We start from the raw sequence: 19,246 nt of genomic DNA, 5'->3' as shown, positions 1-19,246 counted from the left end.
TTCGTTCTAAGGGCCTGCCAATCTGTTTACCAGGTCTATTCATAGAATCCCAAGTGACATAAGTTCTAGCACCTGTGGACCTTGTAAAGTGTCAGTAATGCAAACACCTGTTCCCCAGCTAGGCGATATGGAAAATAAGCGCCGTTAGTAGTTCCTATTGTGTGGATTTAATACAAAGTTATCTCTAGAGAAGGGCTCAACAATTTTGTTTCTAAAGCTTTAGTTAGCTTGCTGAACCATTGTCCACAACCAAAATACATGAAAACTTGTACTGTATAGATCACAGCACATGATCCTTTAATGCCCTCATGTAGGCTTACCATACATGAATTACACAGGTTTTGTAGCTGGCAGACTTCAATTTAATCAGCTACAGAACCTGTGTCAATCATGAGTGTCCCGGTTTAAAGGAATAGTATGGTAAGCCTACTCACATGCCATCACACAATCACACATGCCCCTTCAGACCCTGCCACATGTCCATCTCTGGCACCCCCTTTATAGTATGCCACACATAGTATGCAACACAGCTGTGTTCCCAATCAGGGCCAGATCAAGGCCACCTTCAATAATTTTGACACCCTATCACACAGTGCCCCAGCCAATATATGCCACATGGTGCACCCCCAATATCATACCTCCCAACATCACCCTTTCCAGGAGGGACACAATGCTCTGTTCCAGGACTTCCCTCTTAATTTAAAATTGCCATCACCTGTGTTGAAACACCTTTGTTATTATTTAACCTGCTTAAAGCAGGTGAGGACAATCCTAAATTAAGAGGGAACAGAGCATTTTGTCATTCCTAGAGAGGGTCATGTCGGGAGGTATGCAATATGCCTCACAATGCCCCCCTTTTATGCTACATGGTGACCTCCCCAATATGTCCCACAAAGCCCTCCTGTGTCATGTGATGTTAATAAGGGGTGTCAGGAGCTGCTATGCGTTGCATACAGCACTGACTTTGCATGCAGAACACAGAGCCGATGTAGCCTCCGTCTGGGAACATTCAGCAATTGCAGAGTGACAATGACCCTGTGTGGGGACTCCTCTGTGTGTGCTGGCCCCGGGGCAACCCCCGAGCAGCCCCCCTTAATCTGGCCCTGCTCTTGATACATAGTAGGCCACACAGTAATGTCCAGATTTATATTGTGCCACAGTGTAGTGCACCCCATTCATATGCTACACAGTAATGCTCTAAATTTGTATGGCACACAGTAGGGTCTCCAATTCATAGTACGCAACGGAATATGTTCTTCACTCCGGTGGTCGGGATGCCAGCAGTCAAGTGACCAACGTCAGAATCTCGACACTACTAAGGAAACCGGCACTGAAACAGACAGCTGACATCCTGAAGGTAAGTATTGAGGTTAGAGTCCGGGGAAGGGGGGTTTAAGGATTAGGAACTAGGGGGTTAGGGTTAGGCACTAGGGAGGGAGGTTAGCCCTAGCCGCCACCCCCGGAGGGTTAGGGTAGGGAACAAATACTTACCCCCTCCAATGTTGGGATCTTCAGCGTCAGGATGCCGCTGTTGATCGCTGGAATCCCAACCACCGGTATTTCATACCAAACCCTATGCAATACAGCAAGGCCTCCAATTAATAATATTATAGAGAGAAGACTTTAATCTGAAGCAGTCACTCACCAGCAAATGTCTATGATACTGTACATGTACAACATGATTGGACAGAGACAGCAAGTCAATTTAATTTCCTAATCTCTCTAATGGTCTCTACTATGATAGCCATAATCAGGATAAGAAGGGCTGGAGACTGTGCTCTTTGCCATTGTAGTGGAGCTGAGCAAGTCTGCAGCGGGAGATTTTAAATCAGCATGGAGTGTGCAAACCTCCTCCTTCAATCTAAAAATGGGGTGAGTTCTCCTCTTTGTCTCCCTCTTGTCAAGGACACTGACAGCCCTGGGGTATTAAGTAACAGGGATCAAACCACGGTGGTAAAAACTAATCGCCAGAGCTAAATTGTTAGTTTCCATGGCTCTGATCTAGAGAACTAAAGGGATAGTTAAATAAGAAATACAGCGATACAACTCTATTCAGACCCAAAACAATAGGCTGAAGTATAATTTAGAAGTGACTTGCTTAATGATTTTAATATTTTTTTTTAACAGCTAAATTATGTCTATTTTTTTTTTTTACACCCCTGCGGTAAACAGTTGACAACCATTGTACCATATTATTTCATCAAATCATACCTACAAACTGAAAGGTAATATTGTAGTTTTCACAAACTCAGGACACTCATACCCCTTTTACACTCGCAGGAAAATCCCGGGATATTGCACGTGAACGCGCATCATCCCGGGATTCTTCTCAGTGTAAATGGGTACATGGACAATTTCCCGGGACGAGCATCCCGGGATTTCATCCCAGGTCAAAAGCAGGGTTGAACCCGGGACCGTCCCGGGAAGCTGTGTAGTGTGAAAGGGTCCGTCCCGGGATTCACTATCCCGGGACTGTTAAAAGGACTTGGATTGGAGCTTTCTTGGGCTCAGAAAAGCTGATGTCATCTTTTCTGAGCCCAAGGCCATTTCTAATGACATACTAATGCATTTGCAGGGATATCCCGGGATCAGTGTAAATGGGGCTGTCCCGGGTCGATCCCAGGTCTTAATGCAGTGTGAAAGGGGTCAGTCCCGGGAATGCATCCCGGGATGCATCCCGGGAAGCATCCCGGGAGTGACCCGGGAGTGCGAGTGTAAAAGTGGTATTACCAGTTCACATTTTCCAGGTCACCTAGAGGATGCACAGGTGTATGACCAACTTTGGAGACCCACCAGTGACCTGGAACGCATGAACTGGATGGGGTCCGGAGGGACAAGCTTAAGCAACACTGGTCTAGCGACTACAAATTGCTGAAACTGTGTCTTTATGTTGTTGCTGCCAAACAAGAATATTCACAGGGACCTCTTGAGGAGCAGCAATAGTGCGGCCCTATTCATAGGCACATTATCTGAATACAATAATATGCCCAAATAATGAAATAATTCCACTCGGGAGTAAGCACTATAATTTTCTCCTAATCCGTTATTAATTGGCCATATTCACCATAGCCAGGAGGACATGCCATGAATCAACCGCTGCCTAGTATGAATTATTAATGTCTATTATTTCTCTTTGTACATAACGTCTTTTCTCCTGTACTCTGCTGAATACTTTATGCATTTGGAAATCTGCAGTTATTTGCCAGCTCTACGGGAGCATAGTAAAACTTGCTGGACTCCACAGGTTATATCAGGCAAGACTTTTACATCTGTCCATGGTCTCTTACAAGCTAAAAAGCAGCCCTGATTTCACACTGTATAGCTGGAACAGTACAATTACTGGGACTTATTCACAATTACTGACCACCTGCTTGGGAGCAGTGAATGGTGCTGGGCACAGAGCTAAGCTCTGGCTGCACAATACAAATCTACACTTTAATTAGATTGGTTGGCAAAGAGTAGAGAGACCCTTTTCCACTTTGATAGACATACTTGCCAACAGCAGGAAACTGCCATCGCCCACTTTCCGTGTATGCTGTCAATTACACAGTGGCAATACATAGCAGTTAATCTGCTTTTACATAAGATCTGCAGCAACATTCTATATAAATAAACTACATTCCTTCCGCAGGACCAGAGGATCTCAAAACTATGGGTAACCGCATTGGAAGTTTGGTCTAGTCTACAACTGCCTGTTGCAACTTCCCATTCGTGTCCTTTATTATATTAAGCTGGCGTTGTGATATGCATTGCAAACACTGCTGCTACGTTCAGATGTGGCTTTGGATTCCCAGTTACTTTGTTCATTACTAATAGTACTTGCTCGTTCTGTGTACAAGACCCTTGCTACAAATTTGACTACTGTCTGCCCGCTCTCTGTACCAGACCCCTGGAACAATGTCAAACCACACTTCTGTCTATTCCTTGTCATTACTGCTTATACAGTATGTGTACAAGATCCAGAACTGTATTAGACCACACTTGATATGTCTTCTGAAGATTTTTCTGCTAACAACTTGTACCACCATTACCAATATTAAGGCACCCTTTTTTTCCATGAAATATCTTTTGTCAAGGTTGCTTCCTTGCTCCGGTCAAATCAGCTCTAAGCTCCTGTTATTGGGGTCCTTTCCTGAATCAACCGTGTAACATACACTATCGAGCCTATTAATATGACAATGGATTTCTATTAATGGCCATGACCTTTGTGAGAAGATACAAAGAAAGGACGAGTGACGATAGTGTGAAGATATGAGAATAATTTTGATCCTTTATCGGTACACATTTGTATCACAAAGTATCGCTGAAAATGTCACATGGGGTATGCAAAATAAAAGTATCAACTTATAGGGTCTGCTGACTAGAATTAGCTTCAGCTGTTATAGTTTAAATGTACAGTATGCAGAATGTTACACATAATAAGCCTGAACTATACCCAGAGGCGGATTGGCCATAGGGTTTAACGGGAAGATTCCCGGTGGGCCGGCGCACCCTTTGGGCCTGTTTTGTTTGAGGACATGTGGTCCCTTTTATAGACATAATGAATAAGATGTAAAATAATTTGCATATATGAAAATTACTTTGCCACTTAGCCTGTGATTGCAGATGATCTAGATCTCTGTCTGCCTGCTTGGCTGACATATAAGATTGAGTGAATAGTGATTGGGATAATAAGCAAGAAAATATATATTTCTAAAGAATGATATAGTTTCCTAAATTCTGAAGGTGTATCATATAATGTGCTCATAATATTTAATTTTATTTCTTTTTAACTTCCCCCTTGATGCTGGACATGCCCACTATCTGGAAAGTCTTGGGGGAAGGGTGCTGCTGCCATGGCCCATGGCTAGACCTTACACCTCTGGTGCTGCCCATGTGGGGCCACTAGTACAAATATTTCCAGGGCCGCTTTTTGTTCCCAATCTGCCCCTGACTATACCCATGCATAAACAGCATCCTAAAGTAATTCTACTGTATACACATTAGTCATCAGTCCCTCAGCTCTTATTAGACACATTCTAAATGCTGCTAATTGTGCTATTGTGGAAGAAGCTTGATATCCCCTCTTCCTCTGCTTACAGGCCTCAATTTGGCACACCTACTACCTTGAGCATGTCACTAGTTACTGCATGAAAGTCCGCATACATGTCTAAACATCTGGTCTTCGTGGATATCTTACAACGGAACTAGGACTCGTAACCATTAGAGCGCCACCATGCACAGTAGCACCAGCAGACCCTCCATCCCCTTTTTCCTTCCCCTTTCCTTTACTAACAGACCCCTAACTCTCCTTCCTTACCTTCCTTTCCCTCTCTTCCCCATCCCCCCCTTCCCCCATCTAACCAAAAATCATAGGTATCTAATATGTTTCCTTATTTCTTGTCGATTCTCAGTTGTATTCGCTACATACAGTTTTGTGTTCTTTTTGGCTTCTGTTATCGGCTTGCTATACATATAAATGTCATCTATCTTATGTAATACCTCAATAAAATTATTTCTCAAAAAAAAGAAAAAACATCAGTCATCAGTCAGTGGACCAATTGGTATGACATTAATGGGTCATACTGCTGTAAGGAAGTCTTCTGTGCACTGTACCTAAATAGGTCTATCTGCGCATTTTAGTAAAAGCTCTGCCCCAGTGGATGCACAAAGAATGCATCAATGCAGAATTTACTGCAAAATGAAAAGAAGCTAATAGCAAAATAGATGAAGAAATCTGCTTAACACCAACAGCAGATCCCATCTTTATATCTCGTGTACCAGAATCAACTGATCCCCTGAATATTTTCATGAACTCTCATCAATGATTCTGGAAAAAAATCTAATAGGTTCTACAAACTTAAAGATCTAACTGAATGATATGAACATTCTTGTTCATTAATGAAAGAGAACTCGTTCATATTGTTCAGTGTGTAGGCACCACCGATGAACGATGCACGGCCCAGCTCTCGTTCATTGTTGGTGCCGGGTCACTTATACATGCATGCCAATATGGACAATCTCGTCCATATTAGCATGCACAGCTATGGAGCCGGGTGATGGGGGGAGTGAAGAAATTTCACTTCCCACCCCGCCGCCTGGTCGCCCGTCGGCCACATCGCCAGGTGTGTAGGGCTCATAACAGGGACACCTGTGACCTACTATCAAACGATACTGCATATGCCCAACCTTGTCCAATATTGCAAGCTATACAGTATAGGGCCAAGCCAGTACCAGATGGGAGACCACCTGGGAACATCCGGTGTAGTAGGTCAGAGCATTTGGGACACTCCGGTCTAACATTGACAGCAGATTCATCTTTATTCTTTCGATACCTGCTGTCAGTCTATGGCAACTAGCATCTAACCACTTTGTTTCTATCCACAGATAAGGACCAGAGTCACTACTTATTGATGCTTGATATTTTTGCAATGTATGCATTGTTTATTTAATCTGTAAACAGGTGTTTCAGAGACAATATTGAGAGTTAATAGGCACTCTCTTTATTAGAGATTCGGCGTTGATTTATTCAGGAACTGTGGGGTCTATTTATTAAGCCTCAGGTGGAGATAAAGTAGAAGGAGATAAAGTGCCAGCCAATCACCTCCTAACTGCCATTTTTCAAACCCAGCCCGTGAAACGTCAGTTAGAAGCTGATTGGCTGGTACTTTATCTCCGCCCACTTTATCCTTACCTGAGGCTTAGTAAATAGACCTTTTAGTCTCTTACAGTAATAGTATACACCCAATTCTGGGCATCACTGGGCATAACTACCCCAGATACGCATATATTTTGAATTATTCTCGAATAAGCACTGTATCTTCTTTATTTTTACCATTTAAGTAAGACTATTGAGTTCTGGACCTTAGTGATATCTCAAGAACAAAGGTGCGTTTAAACAAATCCAAGTTAGGACAATTATTACGGTACCAACATTTCCGCTATCCCTGCCACACATAAATTTATACTGATATTCATCAGCTTATTTTAAGTCTTTTTATTTAGGGGACAATGGGGGTCATTCCGAGTTGTTCGCGCGTTATTTTTTTGTCGCAACAGAGCGATTAGTCGCTAATGCGCATGCGCAATGTCCGCAGTGCGACTGCGCCAAGTAAATTTGCTATGCTGTTAGGTATTTTACTCACGGCATTACAAGGTTTTTTCTTCGTTCTGGTGATCGTAATGTGATTGACAGGAAGTGGGTGTTTCTGGGCGGAAACTGGCCGTTTTATGGGTGTGTGCGAAAAAACGCTACCGTTTCTGGGAAAAACGCGGGAGTGGCTGGAGAAACGGAGGAGTGTCTGGGCGAACGCTGGGTGTGTTTGTGACGTCAAACCAGGAACGAAACTGACTGAACTGATCACAGATGCCGAGTAAGTGTGGAGCTACTCAGAAACTGCTAAGAAGTGTCTATTCGCAATTCTGCTAATCTTTTGTTCGCAATTTTGATAAGCTAAGATTCACTCCCAGTAGGCGGCGGCTTAGCGTGTGCAAAGCTGCTAAAAGCAGCTTGCGAGCGAACAACTCGGAATGACCCCCAATATTTTAAAAGAATTGAATAAAAGGTATTTTTTATATTTCTAAAACATTACAGACTCATACAAGTTTATTATGTTTTTGTTTTGAAGAGTGCGCTATCAAAGTCTTCTCTCTTCTCTTTGTTCATACGTTAGGTATTTCTGCACTCTGCTGCAACGCTGCAAAACCCAATAATAATTGTTACAGTAAATTGCAAATATAAGCATTGCTCCCATGTGCTCTTTATGGTGGTCATTCTGAGTTGATTGCTCGCTAGCAGTTTTTAGCAGCTGTGCAAACGCTATGCCGCCACTCTCTGGAAGTGTATTTTAGCTTAGCAGAAGTGCGAACGAATGGATCGCAGAGCGGTTACAAAGGTTTTTTTGTGCAGTTTCAGAGTAGCTCAAAACCTACTCAGCGCTTGCGATCACTTCAGACTGTTCAGTTCCTGTTTTGACGTCACAAACCCGCCCAGCGTTCGCCCAGCCACGCCTGCGTTTTCACTGGCACGCCTGCATTTTTCCAAACACTCCCTGAAAACGGTCAGTTGCCACCCAGAAACGCCCACTTCATGTCAATCACTCTGCGGCCAACAGTGCGACTGAAATGCATCGCTAGACCCTGTGCAAATGCATCGCTAGACCCTGGCCGTACGACACGCGTGCGCATTGCACCGCATGCTCCGAACTGACATTTTTTAGCCTGATCGCTGCGCTGCGAACAAATGCAGCTAGAGATCAACTCGGGATGACCACCTATGAGCCCAGTTGTCATTTATTCTGTAATGCTGAAATTGCATTCATTCACTTTTATTCTGATCAAATGTTATTTTTCATGCATCTCATTACTCGAATCTGGTCTGTCTCTGAATGTCTATGATCTTGTCATTAATTGCACCCATGCACCCTATTCTGCTTGAACTGTTTCCGTATTTGTCCGCATTACTCTACGGTGGGGCAAAATCTCTGTCACTCTATAAATAAACGTTGATGATGGTGAGGAATAGTGGGCCTAATGCAGACCTGATCACAGTAGCAAAATGTTTCTCTAATGGGCACTGCAGGTGGGGCAGATATAACAAGTGCAGAGAGAGTTAGATTTGGGTGGGGTGTGTTCAAACTGAAATCTAAACTGCAGTGTAAAAATAAAGCAGACAGTATTTACCCTGCACAGAAACAAAATAACCCACCCAAATCTAACTCTCTCTGCAGATATTATATCTGCCACCCCTGCAGTGCACATGGTTTTGCCCATTTGAGAAAGATTTTGCTGCTGCGATCAGGTCTGAATTAGGCCCAGTGTTCCCTCACATTATTGACCTCTCTTTTGTTTTCTTTTTTTACTGGAGCTCTCTAATATAGAAATCCCAGTAAGAAGAATAATGAATTAGCGCTCACTTTATAAAGAAGAACAAAACGGGGGATCCACCTTCTTTCTTCATCATAAAGTGAGTGCTGAGTCCTCTTTCTCTGTACTGGGACTTCAGATGGTTGTTCTCATTAATGTATGGATCATGCACCACTATACCTTATAAGTGTGTATGTTTATGTGTGCTGCCTCTGTCTGCTTGAAGACTGAATAGTATCAGACAACTCTTAAAACAGGTGAATATCCACCTGTCCAGGCATGCAAGGTGACTGCCCTGTGTGCAACTCTAAATCACCTCTACATGTATGTGTACCAGCAGCTGTACAATGGCCCTCATTCCGAGTTGTTCGCTCGCTAGCTGCTTTTAGCAGCATTGCACACGCTAGGCCGCCGCCCTCTGGGAGTGTATCTTAGCTTAGCAAAATAGCGAATGAAAGATTAGCAGAACTGCTACTAAATAATTTGCTGCAGTTTCTGAGTAGCTCCAGACCTACTCCTAGACTGCGATCACCTCAGTCCGTTTAGTTCCTGGTTTGACGTCACAAACACGCCATGCGTTCGGCCAGCCACTCCCCCGTTTCTCCAGCCACTCCTGCGTTTTTACCTGGCACGCCTGCGTGTTTTAGCACACTCCCGGAAAACGCTCAGTTACCACCCAGAAACACCCACTTCCTGTCAATCACACTACGATCACTCGAGCGATGAAAAAACGTCGCTCAAGCTTGTGTAAATTTACAAAGTTTCGTGTGAAAGTACTTAGCACATGCGCGCTGCGTACTATGCGCATGCGCATTTTTTGACGTTTTTTCACTTGATCGCTGCACTGCGAAAATCGGCAGCGAGAGAACTACTCGGAATGACCGCCAATGTTCCTATGCTCAGGTTACCTTTTGCCCATATTAGCATATAGTCACAATGCGAACAGCAAAAGATAACAGTAGCAATCGTAAGCGCAACCACATCTGAATTTGGCCCTTTGTGTTTTTCCTCAAGTGTTGGGAAAGACAAATCATCGCTAAAGAGTGACATGTTTTTCATTTGCATGGGTTAAATATGCTATAACCACATCACTGAGGTGCAGGTTAGAGTACTGAAGTGCGATGTCTGAGTGGTTGCTCGATTGCTCCTTGTATGCAGTAAGCACTGTCAGACAGATCTGTGACATATTCCCCGTCACACAATAGAATTTTGAGCATATGTTCTATTAAACTATTTCAACAAGCCAGAAATGAAACCATTGCTTATTTTGGTTTTCCACCATCAATCAACAATCCAGACGTCAGAAGTGCCCCAGCTAAAGCGTTTTTTTACAATATAAAGTATGTGGGAACAGCACGCCCCGCTGGAGATGATGGGCATCTCTTTAGCCAGTAATCTATTAACCGATGGGTTCTGTCTTTTAGCAATACGGCAACACCTTCATCCACTTTTATACATTGGGCATCATGACAATGCACAGAGGAGGAGGGTTCCCAGGAGGTATGGCACTGCCTGAGGATGCTCTGGGTGGCTGTACAGGCGGCAGGGTACATGCCTGGCACTTCCACAGCACACTCAAGTCGGCACTGCAGCAGCAATTCCAAAGCACCCCATTACCCAGATGCAGTAGCCACGGGGCAGCGTCTGTGCGCCCCTTGGGCTCTGGCACGGCTCTCACACCTCTTGTTACAGCCCTGCTATTCCGTCTGGCCACAACCAAAGGAATCAACGCACATATCACGGTGTGTCAGACAGAGTTTTCAGCATACAGCACATGTGCATTGTGTATGTTTGTCCTACTCTGAGTTTGACAGAACTTGGCCGGATCTGTCCTTCTATAAAATAGAGCGATTTGGGAAGGGAAATGGGTGACAATAATTCAAGCACAAGGAACTACCCAGACTTGTGGGAGTGTCTTTAGCTTAAGCTCTGTGATATTCTGGGTTGCGCATAAGGCAGAGGATGGCCGGGTCTCTTGCACCTAGAGTGAGGCTTGCCAATACTAATGATAACAAATGCAGCGGTTGTCATAAAAACAGATGCACGAGCCCCCACATTAGCTGAACGGATACTGGCATTAGCATAAGGTAGTAAATCTGGCTTCTGCAGATGCCCGCAGCTATAGCCACTTTGCCTGCGACCCAGAATCAGGCCCTGTCTCCTACTGCACCCTCATTTTTATTCCATCTTATTCTGGGCGAGATTCCCGGGTAAGTAATATCTGCAACGAGTGAGTTGTCCTGTGCTATGCACACCAGAAAGTGTGGGCAGATAAATGCTTGTTAAGATAATGATCATGAAAGGATTTAAAATTCTTATGTCATATTAAAAGACGCTGGATGGTTTGTGGCAAGGATAACTATGGTAGGTGCAACGAAAACTCAAGCAGCGTGTAACCATATATTCAAACAACTGCTCTCATGTTCCCTGCTATAAAGCGTCAGGATTCACGGTAAGAAGCAAGCTTGTTTTCAGCCCTGAAAGCTTGGGCTGACGCCAAGTTGGACACAAAAGTGAAATAATTACGTTTTTAATATGTCAGGCTTGCCTTTGTCTGTCTGGATAAAAGCCCAGAAAAATAATAAATATAAAAAAGAAAAAAGCAATGAAATCTAGTGTTACTCACATGCAGCCCAGTCAGACGATACAGGGGCTACTTCAGACAACTTTACTGAGCGGGGAGAAACGATCACTTTCACTGCCAGCATAAAGTACAGCCCAGATACCACATCCAGGAAAACAACAAAATCACTTTTAAATGGTAGATAATTAGTGGCGCCATCTCAGCTGACAAAGATCATGAGATCTCATCTCGCTGCTACTTTTGAGAGTGCAGCCTTTCATCCGAGATGATCTGGCAGCTCAAAAATTGTGACTTTATTGTACCGCATTAAGCAAAACGAGTTATATGAAATTATACATGGGCTTTTATCTAGCTGTTAGACACTCAGGGATGCTGTTATATAAACATGTCCATATAGGAGCAGGCAGTGGTGGAACTTCAGGTGTTACAGATGCTATGGGACCCAAAGGTGAGGAGGGACTGGCAAAGCTCTGTCACCTCTTCCAAGGTCTTCACTATCACTGAGAGTTTCCCCTGAAAAGAGAATGCATTGCCCAGCAGTATGCGACAACAGCACAAGCAAGGAGCGGGTTTCTGAGTAACCAAAAAAATCCCCCCTGCCAAGACAATTTTCTTTTAAATAGCTGCCCACTGGCTCCGATTTAAGCCCCGCCTCTCGAAGCATAATGCTATGAGTAGTGAGTCGATGATGAAGAGGGGCTAATATGGCACGATTCTTTAAGAATTGCAACATTTTTGGCCCCGCACCTGCGAATTGCAGGATTGCGAGTGAATGGCGCTTAATACAGCAGTGTGCCCACCACCGTTCACATCAGCTCATGTGCTGCATCTGCTCTGTCTGCAGCAAATTAAAAGTTTATAAAATTTACACCTACAAATATATATATATATATATATATATATCTCAGTATGGTGTCCGGCACTCGGGATTAAAAAGCATAGACAGATACAAGCAACTTTCCTTCAGCGTTTCGGGGAGACCCCTTTATCAAGTTTTGATAAACACCTTGCTGAGATATATCATACTACAAGTCAGGGCGCCGGGGACTATTATTGCTGCAACCAGAGTGCCGGTCACACAAGTTCATATATACACCATACTTACCTACTCTCCCGAAAGCTGCGGGAGGCTCCTGTTTTTTTGGGGTAGCCCCCCGCACCCCCGGAAGAGTGGGCAGGTCTCCCGCATCCTGCTCGCACCTTAGTGATGCGAGCAGGATGGAGAGATAATCTCCCGTTTTCGCGGGTCCATCGGGTGGGGTTAAAATGATGCAAATTGCGTCATTTTAGCTCCGTCCCCTTCACGCAGACCCGCGAATCGCGGCATTTGCCGATGTGGGGGCGGGTATTGGTGATGTCACCATCCGGCCCCGCCCCCCGAAGACTACTGCAGCGCCTCCTCTCCGGGCTTCTCCCGGAGAGGAGACATACAATGTAGGCAAGTATGATATACACTGCTCAAAAAAATAAAGGGAACACTAAAATAACACATCCTAGATCTGAATAAATGAAATATTCTTATTAAATACTTTGTTCTTTACATAGTTGAATGTGCTGACAACAAAATCACACAAATATTATCAATGGAAATCAAATTTATTAACCCATGGAGGTCTGGATTTGGAGTCACACTCAAAATTAAAGTGGAAAAACACACTACAGGCTGATCCAACTTTGATGTAATGTCCTTAAAACAAGTCAAAATGAGGCTCAGTAGTGTGTGTGGCCTCCACGTGCCTGTATGACCTCCCTACAACGCCTGGGCACGCTCCTGATGAGGTGGCGGATGGTCTCCTGAGGCGTCTCCTCCCAGACCTGGATTAAAGCATCCGCCAACTCCTGGACAGTCTGTGGTGCAACGTGGAGTTGGTGGATGGAGCGAGACATGATGTCCCAGATGTGCTCAATTGGATTCAGGTCGGGCCAGTCCATAGCATCAATGCCTTCGTCTTGCAGGAACTGCTGGCACAATCCAGCCACATGAGGTCTAGCATTGTCTTGTATTAGGAGGAACCCAGGGCCAACTGCACCAGCATATGGTCTCACAAGGGGTCTGAGGATCTCATCTCGGTACCTAATGGCAGTCAGGCTACCTTTGGCGAGCACATGGAGGGCTGTGCGGCCCCCCAAAGAAATGCCACCCCACACTATTACTGACCCACTGCCAAACCGGTCATGCTGGAGGATGTTGCAGGCAGCAGAACGTTCTCCTTGGCGTCTCCAGACTCTGTCACGTCTGTCACATGTGCTCAGTGAGAACATGCTTTCAACTGTGAAGAGCACAGGGCACCAGTGGCGAATTTGCCAATCTTGGTGTTCTCTGGCAAATGCCAAACGTCCTGCACGGTGTTGGGCTGTAAGCCCAACCCCCACCTGTGGACGTCGGGCCCTCATACCACCCTCATGGAGTCTGTTTCTGATCGTTTGAGTAGACACATGCACATTTGTGGCTTGCTGGAGGTCATTTTGCAGGGCTCTGGCAGTGCTCCTCCTGTTCCTCCTTGCACAAAGGCGGAGGTAGTGGTCCTGCTGCTGGGTTGTTGCCCTCCTACGGCCTCCTCCACGTCTCCTGATGTACTGGCCTGTCTCCTGGTAGCGCCTCCATGCTCTGGACACTACGCTGACAGACACAGCAAACCTTCTTGTAACAGCTCGCATTGATGTGCCATCCTGGATGAGCTGCACTATCTGAGCCACTTGTGTGTGTTGTAGACTCAGTCTCATGCTATCACTAGAGTGAAAACACTGCCAGCTTTCAAAAGTGACCAAAACATCAGCCAGAAAGCATAGGAGCTGAGAAGTGGTCTGTGGTCACCACCTGCAGAACAACTCCTTTATTGGGGGTGTCTTGCTAATTGCCTATAATTCCCACCTGTTGTCTATTCCATTTGTACAACAGCATGTGAAATTGATTGTCAATCAGTGTTGCTTCCTAAGTGGACAGTTTGATTTCACAGAAGTGTGATTGACTTGGAGTTACATTGTGTTCAGGGCCGGTTCCAGGGCTTCTGGCGCCCCGGGCGGCATTGGGGGGCGTGGATTCATACAGGGAACGTGGTCATTTACGCCCCCTGTACAGACTGGAATGATGCGCGGTGCGCGGTGACGTCATCGCGCACCGCACATCAAAGGTCCTTTCAGCGAAGAGAAACTAGACGTGTAGCGTCTAGTTCCCTTCGCGGAGAGGACCTTGGCCGTGCGGTGCGCGATGACGTCATCGCGCACCGCACAGTAAAGGACCTCTCCACGAAGGGAAACTAGACGCGTACGCGTCTAGTTTCCCTTCCCAGCGGCCAGCGGCAGCAGGGCGACAGCGGGGGCCGAGGGGCACACACTGCAGCAGCGGATCTTGCCCTGGTGCGGCGCCCTCCGGAAGGCGCCCTGCGCCCTCCGGAAGGCGGCGCCCCGGGCAAAAGTACTGCTTGCCCGTGGCAAGATCCGCTACTGATTGTGTTGTTTAAGTGTTCCCATTATTTTTTTGAGCAGTGTATGTGTGTATGTATATATATATATATATATATATATATATATATATATATATATATATATATATATATATGTATATATATATATATATATATATATACACACACACACACAGTATATATACAGGTATAGCCATGCTCATCGTGGCTACATCTAGGCACATTCATGTCTTGTTTGTTGTGACCACATGCACATTTAAGAAACGCACGCGTAACACTGAATTCATTTCCAAAAGAAGCGCTGGAGTGCCTAGCCGCGTCGGTGGGTTTTTGTCTGAGATGTCCACTGTGACCCCAAAAGGGAAGAACAATCATTGTATCTTCGAAATTTTAAGAAGAACATTTTTAATAAATGATGTTGGACTTTTAATTGTCTGTTTGTATTATCATACGAAAACCAAGGAGAGGGCTACGGATACTGTGACCCTGATTGCAATGCCCTACCACTATTGTTATTATACAGTATATATACACACATACACAGTATATATGCAAGTGTAGCCATGCTCATCATGGCTACATCTAGGTGCATTCGCATCTTGTTTGCTGTGACCACGTGCACATCTAAGAAATGCACATGTCACACTGAATTCGTCCCCAAAAGAAGCAGCCTGGAGTGGCTAGGCGCAGGAGTGCCTAGCCGCATCGGTAGTGCCGCATATGCTGGGAGTGTGGTGCTGATCCAGTGCCTTGTAGGTCCTGAGGGACCTGTCCTACACTGCCTACACACTGTTGCAAAGATTGTTCTTATTTATTTTACCAAACAGTGGTTTTCCCTCAGGGGTCTATTCATGAAGCAGTGAAAAGGGTGGAGATGTGAGCCAGTGGAGAAGCTGACCATGGCATCGAATCAGCATTGAAGTAACATTTATAATTTGCATACTATACAATTGTATGGAGCAACTGATGGGCATCAGGAAGCAGCATCAGATGGCAGGCAACCATCAACCATCAAATACCCACAATAGGACGGAAAAACTACTTCCATCAGACCAGGAACATTGATGGTTGCTAATCATCGGTACCCAATGTCCACCCTACTTCCATCCTGCCCCTTCCTTACTACACACATCCTATTTCTGGCTGTTTGAATGATGTTCAGCAACAAGCATATCTTGCACATATAGCACTCTTCTCCAGTAGGATTCAAAGGGGGGGGGGGGGGTATTCAATTGTTTGAAAAGTCACTTGGGTGTCTGTTTTTTCACATCTAATAGACAGGAAAAAACAGACACCCAACCGACTTTTCAAACAATTTAATATCCCCCTGTCTTTACAAGCATCAAAAACACAGCCTAGAGCTTTAGCATTACAGCACAAAGAAAACAAAAAGAAAAACAGCAAACATAGTGAATAAAAAAGGCACAATGAGCTTAATGAAGGGTTCGTGCAAAAAATGTGAATAATAATTTGCACAGGTTAAATAACCCATCCATGAAAGGTACGAGTCGATGCAGACATTTTGAGCATGCTACAAAGGTTATCCTGGGTGGAATAAGCAATGAATAGAAGATATTACAAAAGGTGGGGAAATTGCAGTGTACTAAAACCTCTGTCTGGGACCCCTGCTCTCTAGCTGGCAGCGATGTAGACTCTGGGCACTAGGGGACCCTAGCGGTGTCCCAGAGTCTACTGTGCATGCGCAGGTCTCTGTAAAAATGCCACGGTGGCCATTTTCCCAGTGATTTTCTTATTGCAAATGTGCAAAATGCTGGGAAAATGGCCGCCTGCAATTCTGCCAGCACACACTCGCCGAGGCTCCATTGCCACCAAACTATCCCCTTTTTAACTTGTCGCATAAAGGTGCTACAGAGTCCTACATCTACTGCACTTGTGTATGCTCGGATAATGCACACGTGCAGGATATGTCCAAAAAAGCGGCTTGTGCTAAACCCTGCATCAGTTCTAAGTACAGTACATTTAAATTCTATTTAATTAAACGTCCCACATTACAAGACTAATATATCAAGATTTAATCTTACACAGAAAAAAGAAACAACAAATTAACAGTTGATCTTTCATAATATTGCTTATTAAATCAACAATTCTCTAATACACTATAGGTTTAAATATTCTTTCTAATTACTAGTTATTATACACTCCCTCTACTCAAAGCGTGCTTGAGAAGGGTTCCCCAAAACGACATGTTCTAATAGACGGTATTAATGTGGGTTTGTCACATACACTCTATGAGATACTGATCTAGATCTCACAGCACAACAGGAAGGGTGTGGAAACGGAGGCCTTTCCTCAGCTCTATAAACATGTTTAGTATAATACAGCTACAGTAATGACTGCTACTTCCTCTGGTGTAACAGAGGGAACCTGATGAACAAGTGTTCTGTGCCCTTTTTCTTGGTACAGTACTTTCCAATTATTTAACAGCAATAATAAATGGTATTCAATTATTAGGAACAAACATTCATGGGGGAGCTTAGGGTTAGGCTGTTGGGAGGGAGGGTTAGAGTTAGGGGGTTGGGGGAGAACACCCCTACTCACCCCTGTCAGCTTCGCACACATCAGGATCCCAGCGACGATATTTTGAGCGCCAGGATCCCATGCGCTGGTGGGTATGGGTCATTAGGTCGACTACACTTAAGTCGAAAGTCATTAGGTTGACCACTATTGGTCGACATGCAGTAGGTCGACATTGTCACTAGGTCGACATGTACTGGGAAAAAGGTTGACATGAGGTTTTTTCACTGTTTTTGGTGTCGTTTTCTTCGTAAAGTGACGGGGGACCCCAATTAGTGCACCGTGTCCCCTTGCATGGCTCGCTTCACTCACCACGCTTCGGGCAACCGCTGCGCTCGGCACAGGTTACTGTTCCCAAGTGTAGTCCACATGGATCGTAAAGTAATTTAAAAAATTAAAATAAAAAATGTGAAAAACTCATGTCGACCTTTTTCGTTGACCTAGTACATGTCGACCTATTGACCATGTCGACCTAATGCATGTCGACCAATAGTGGTCGACCTAAAGTCTGTCGACCTAATGACCGTAACCCGCGCCGGCAAATCATACGGCTCCCCTCCAGCTGGTGCAGAACTCCAAATACCAGCATGCCCTGATATGCTAGAATTTGTGGTTCTCCAACAGGTAAAGAGCCACAGGTGATGTGTGCCTATATTACAGAACCCACATATGCATAGAGGTCCAGTATGTAATACCGGTGGTTGGGATCCCGGCGGTCAGGAGCCCGACGCCAGAATCCCGACAGACAGCATCCCAGCGGTCAGGAGCCCGACGCCGGAATCCAGACAGCAGGAATCCCGGCGGCAAGCACAGCGAGTCCCTTGTGGGCTCGCTGCGTTCGCCACGTTTCAGGCCACCGTGCCAAGCTTTGTACCCACAAAGCTTGGCACGGTGGCCTGAAACGTGGACCACCATTCGAGTGGGAACTAGCCGGTAAATTAACTGCATCCCACGCCAGGGCCGGCTCCAGGCATGTTCGACTAGAGCGGCCGCGCGGGGCGCCACTCTTACAGGGCGCCGCACGCTGCGGCCGCCATTTTCCTGCCTGGAGCCAGCCTCTGTGTGTCCGACTCCGACTCCCGGCCGCTTGTGTGCGCGCTATGCAGCGCGCTGTGCGGCGCCGGCGTCTGACGTTGGACGCCGGCGCCGCGCAGCGTGCATAGCGCGCACACAGTTTTGTTCCTCCGTCCGCGGCCCGCCCACAGCAGTATTCCCGGCTCCCAGCAGCACCGCAGTGTCAGTGACAGACAGGTAAGTTAAAATCTGTCTGGCACTGTGTGGGGCCGTTTATTTTTCTGGCACTGTGGGGGCATTATTTTTCTGGCACTGTGGGGGCATATCTGCACTGTGGGGCATTATTTTTCTGGCACTGTGGGGGCATTGTTTTTCTGGCACTGTGGGGGCATATCTGCACTGTGGGGGCATTATTTTTCTGGCACTGTGGGGGCATATCTGCACTGTGGGGGCATTATTTTTCTGGCACTGTGGGGGCATATCTGCACTGTGGGGGCATTATGTTTCTGGCACTGTGGGGGCATTATTTTTCTGGCACTGTGGGGGCATATCTGCACTGTGGGGCATTATTTTTCTGGCACTGTGGGGGCATTGTTTTTCTGGCACTGTGGGGGCATATCTGCACTGTGGGGGCATTATTTTTCTGGCACTGTGGGGGCATATCTGCACTGTGGGGGCATTATTTTTCTGGCACTGTGGGGGCATATCTGCACTGTGGGGGCATTATGTTTCTGGCACTGTGGGGGCATTATTTTTCTGGCACTGTGGGGGCATATCTGCACTGTGGGGGCATTATTTTTCTGGCACTGTGGGGGCATTATTTTTCTGGCACTGTGGGGGCATA

General features: G+C 45.6%; 1 protein-coding gene and 1 long non-coding RNA gene across 13 annotated transcripts in view; one reads left to right on the top strand and one right to left on the bottom strand.

Annotated features, from left to right (window-relative positions):
* The window catches only part of SULF2 (sulfatase 2), a 663,681-nt gene that overhangs the window by 298,563 nt on the left and 345,872 nt on the right, over positions 1 to 19,246 (bottom strand). For 2 of the 9 annotated variants that reach the window (XM_063958898.1, XM_063958902.1), the window contains one exon: positions 1,492 to 1,573. The exons of the other annotated variants lie outside the window; for them this stretch is intronic. The gene's annotated coding sequence lies outside the window, so the exon portion shown is untranslated. The remainder of the gene's footprint in view (positions 1 to 1,491; positions 1,574 to 19,246) is intronic. 9 annotated transcript variants of the gene reach the window in all.
* The window catches only part of LOC135055178 (uncharacterized), a 126,275-nt gene that overhangs the window by 82,473 nt on the left and 24,556 nt on the right, over positions 1 to 19,246 (top strand). The gene's annotated exons all lie outside the window — the stretch shown is intronic.

This window comes from Pseudophryne corroboree, chromosome 3 (assembly GCF_028390025.1).
Source record: "Pseudophryne corroboree isolate aPseCor3 chromosome 3, aPseCor3.hap2, whole genome shotgun sequence".
Lineage (NCBI taxonomy): Eukaryota > Metazoa > Chordata > Amphibia > Anura > Myobatrachidae > Pseudophryne > Pseudophryne corroboree.
Note: the sequence above shows the minus strand (reverse complement) of the source record. Positions and strands in the feature narration are given on the sequence as shown.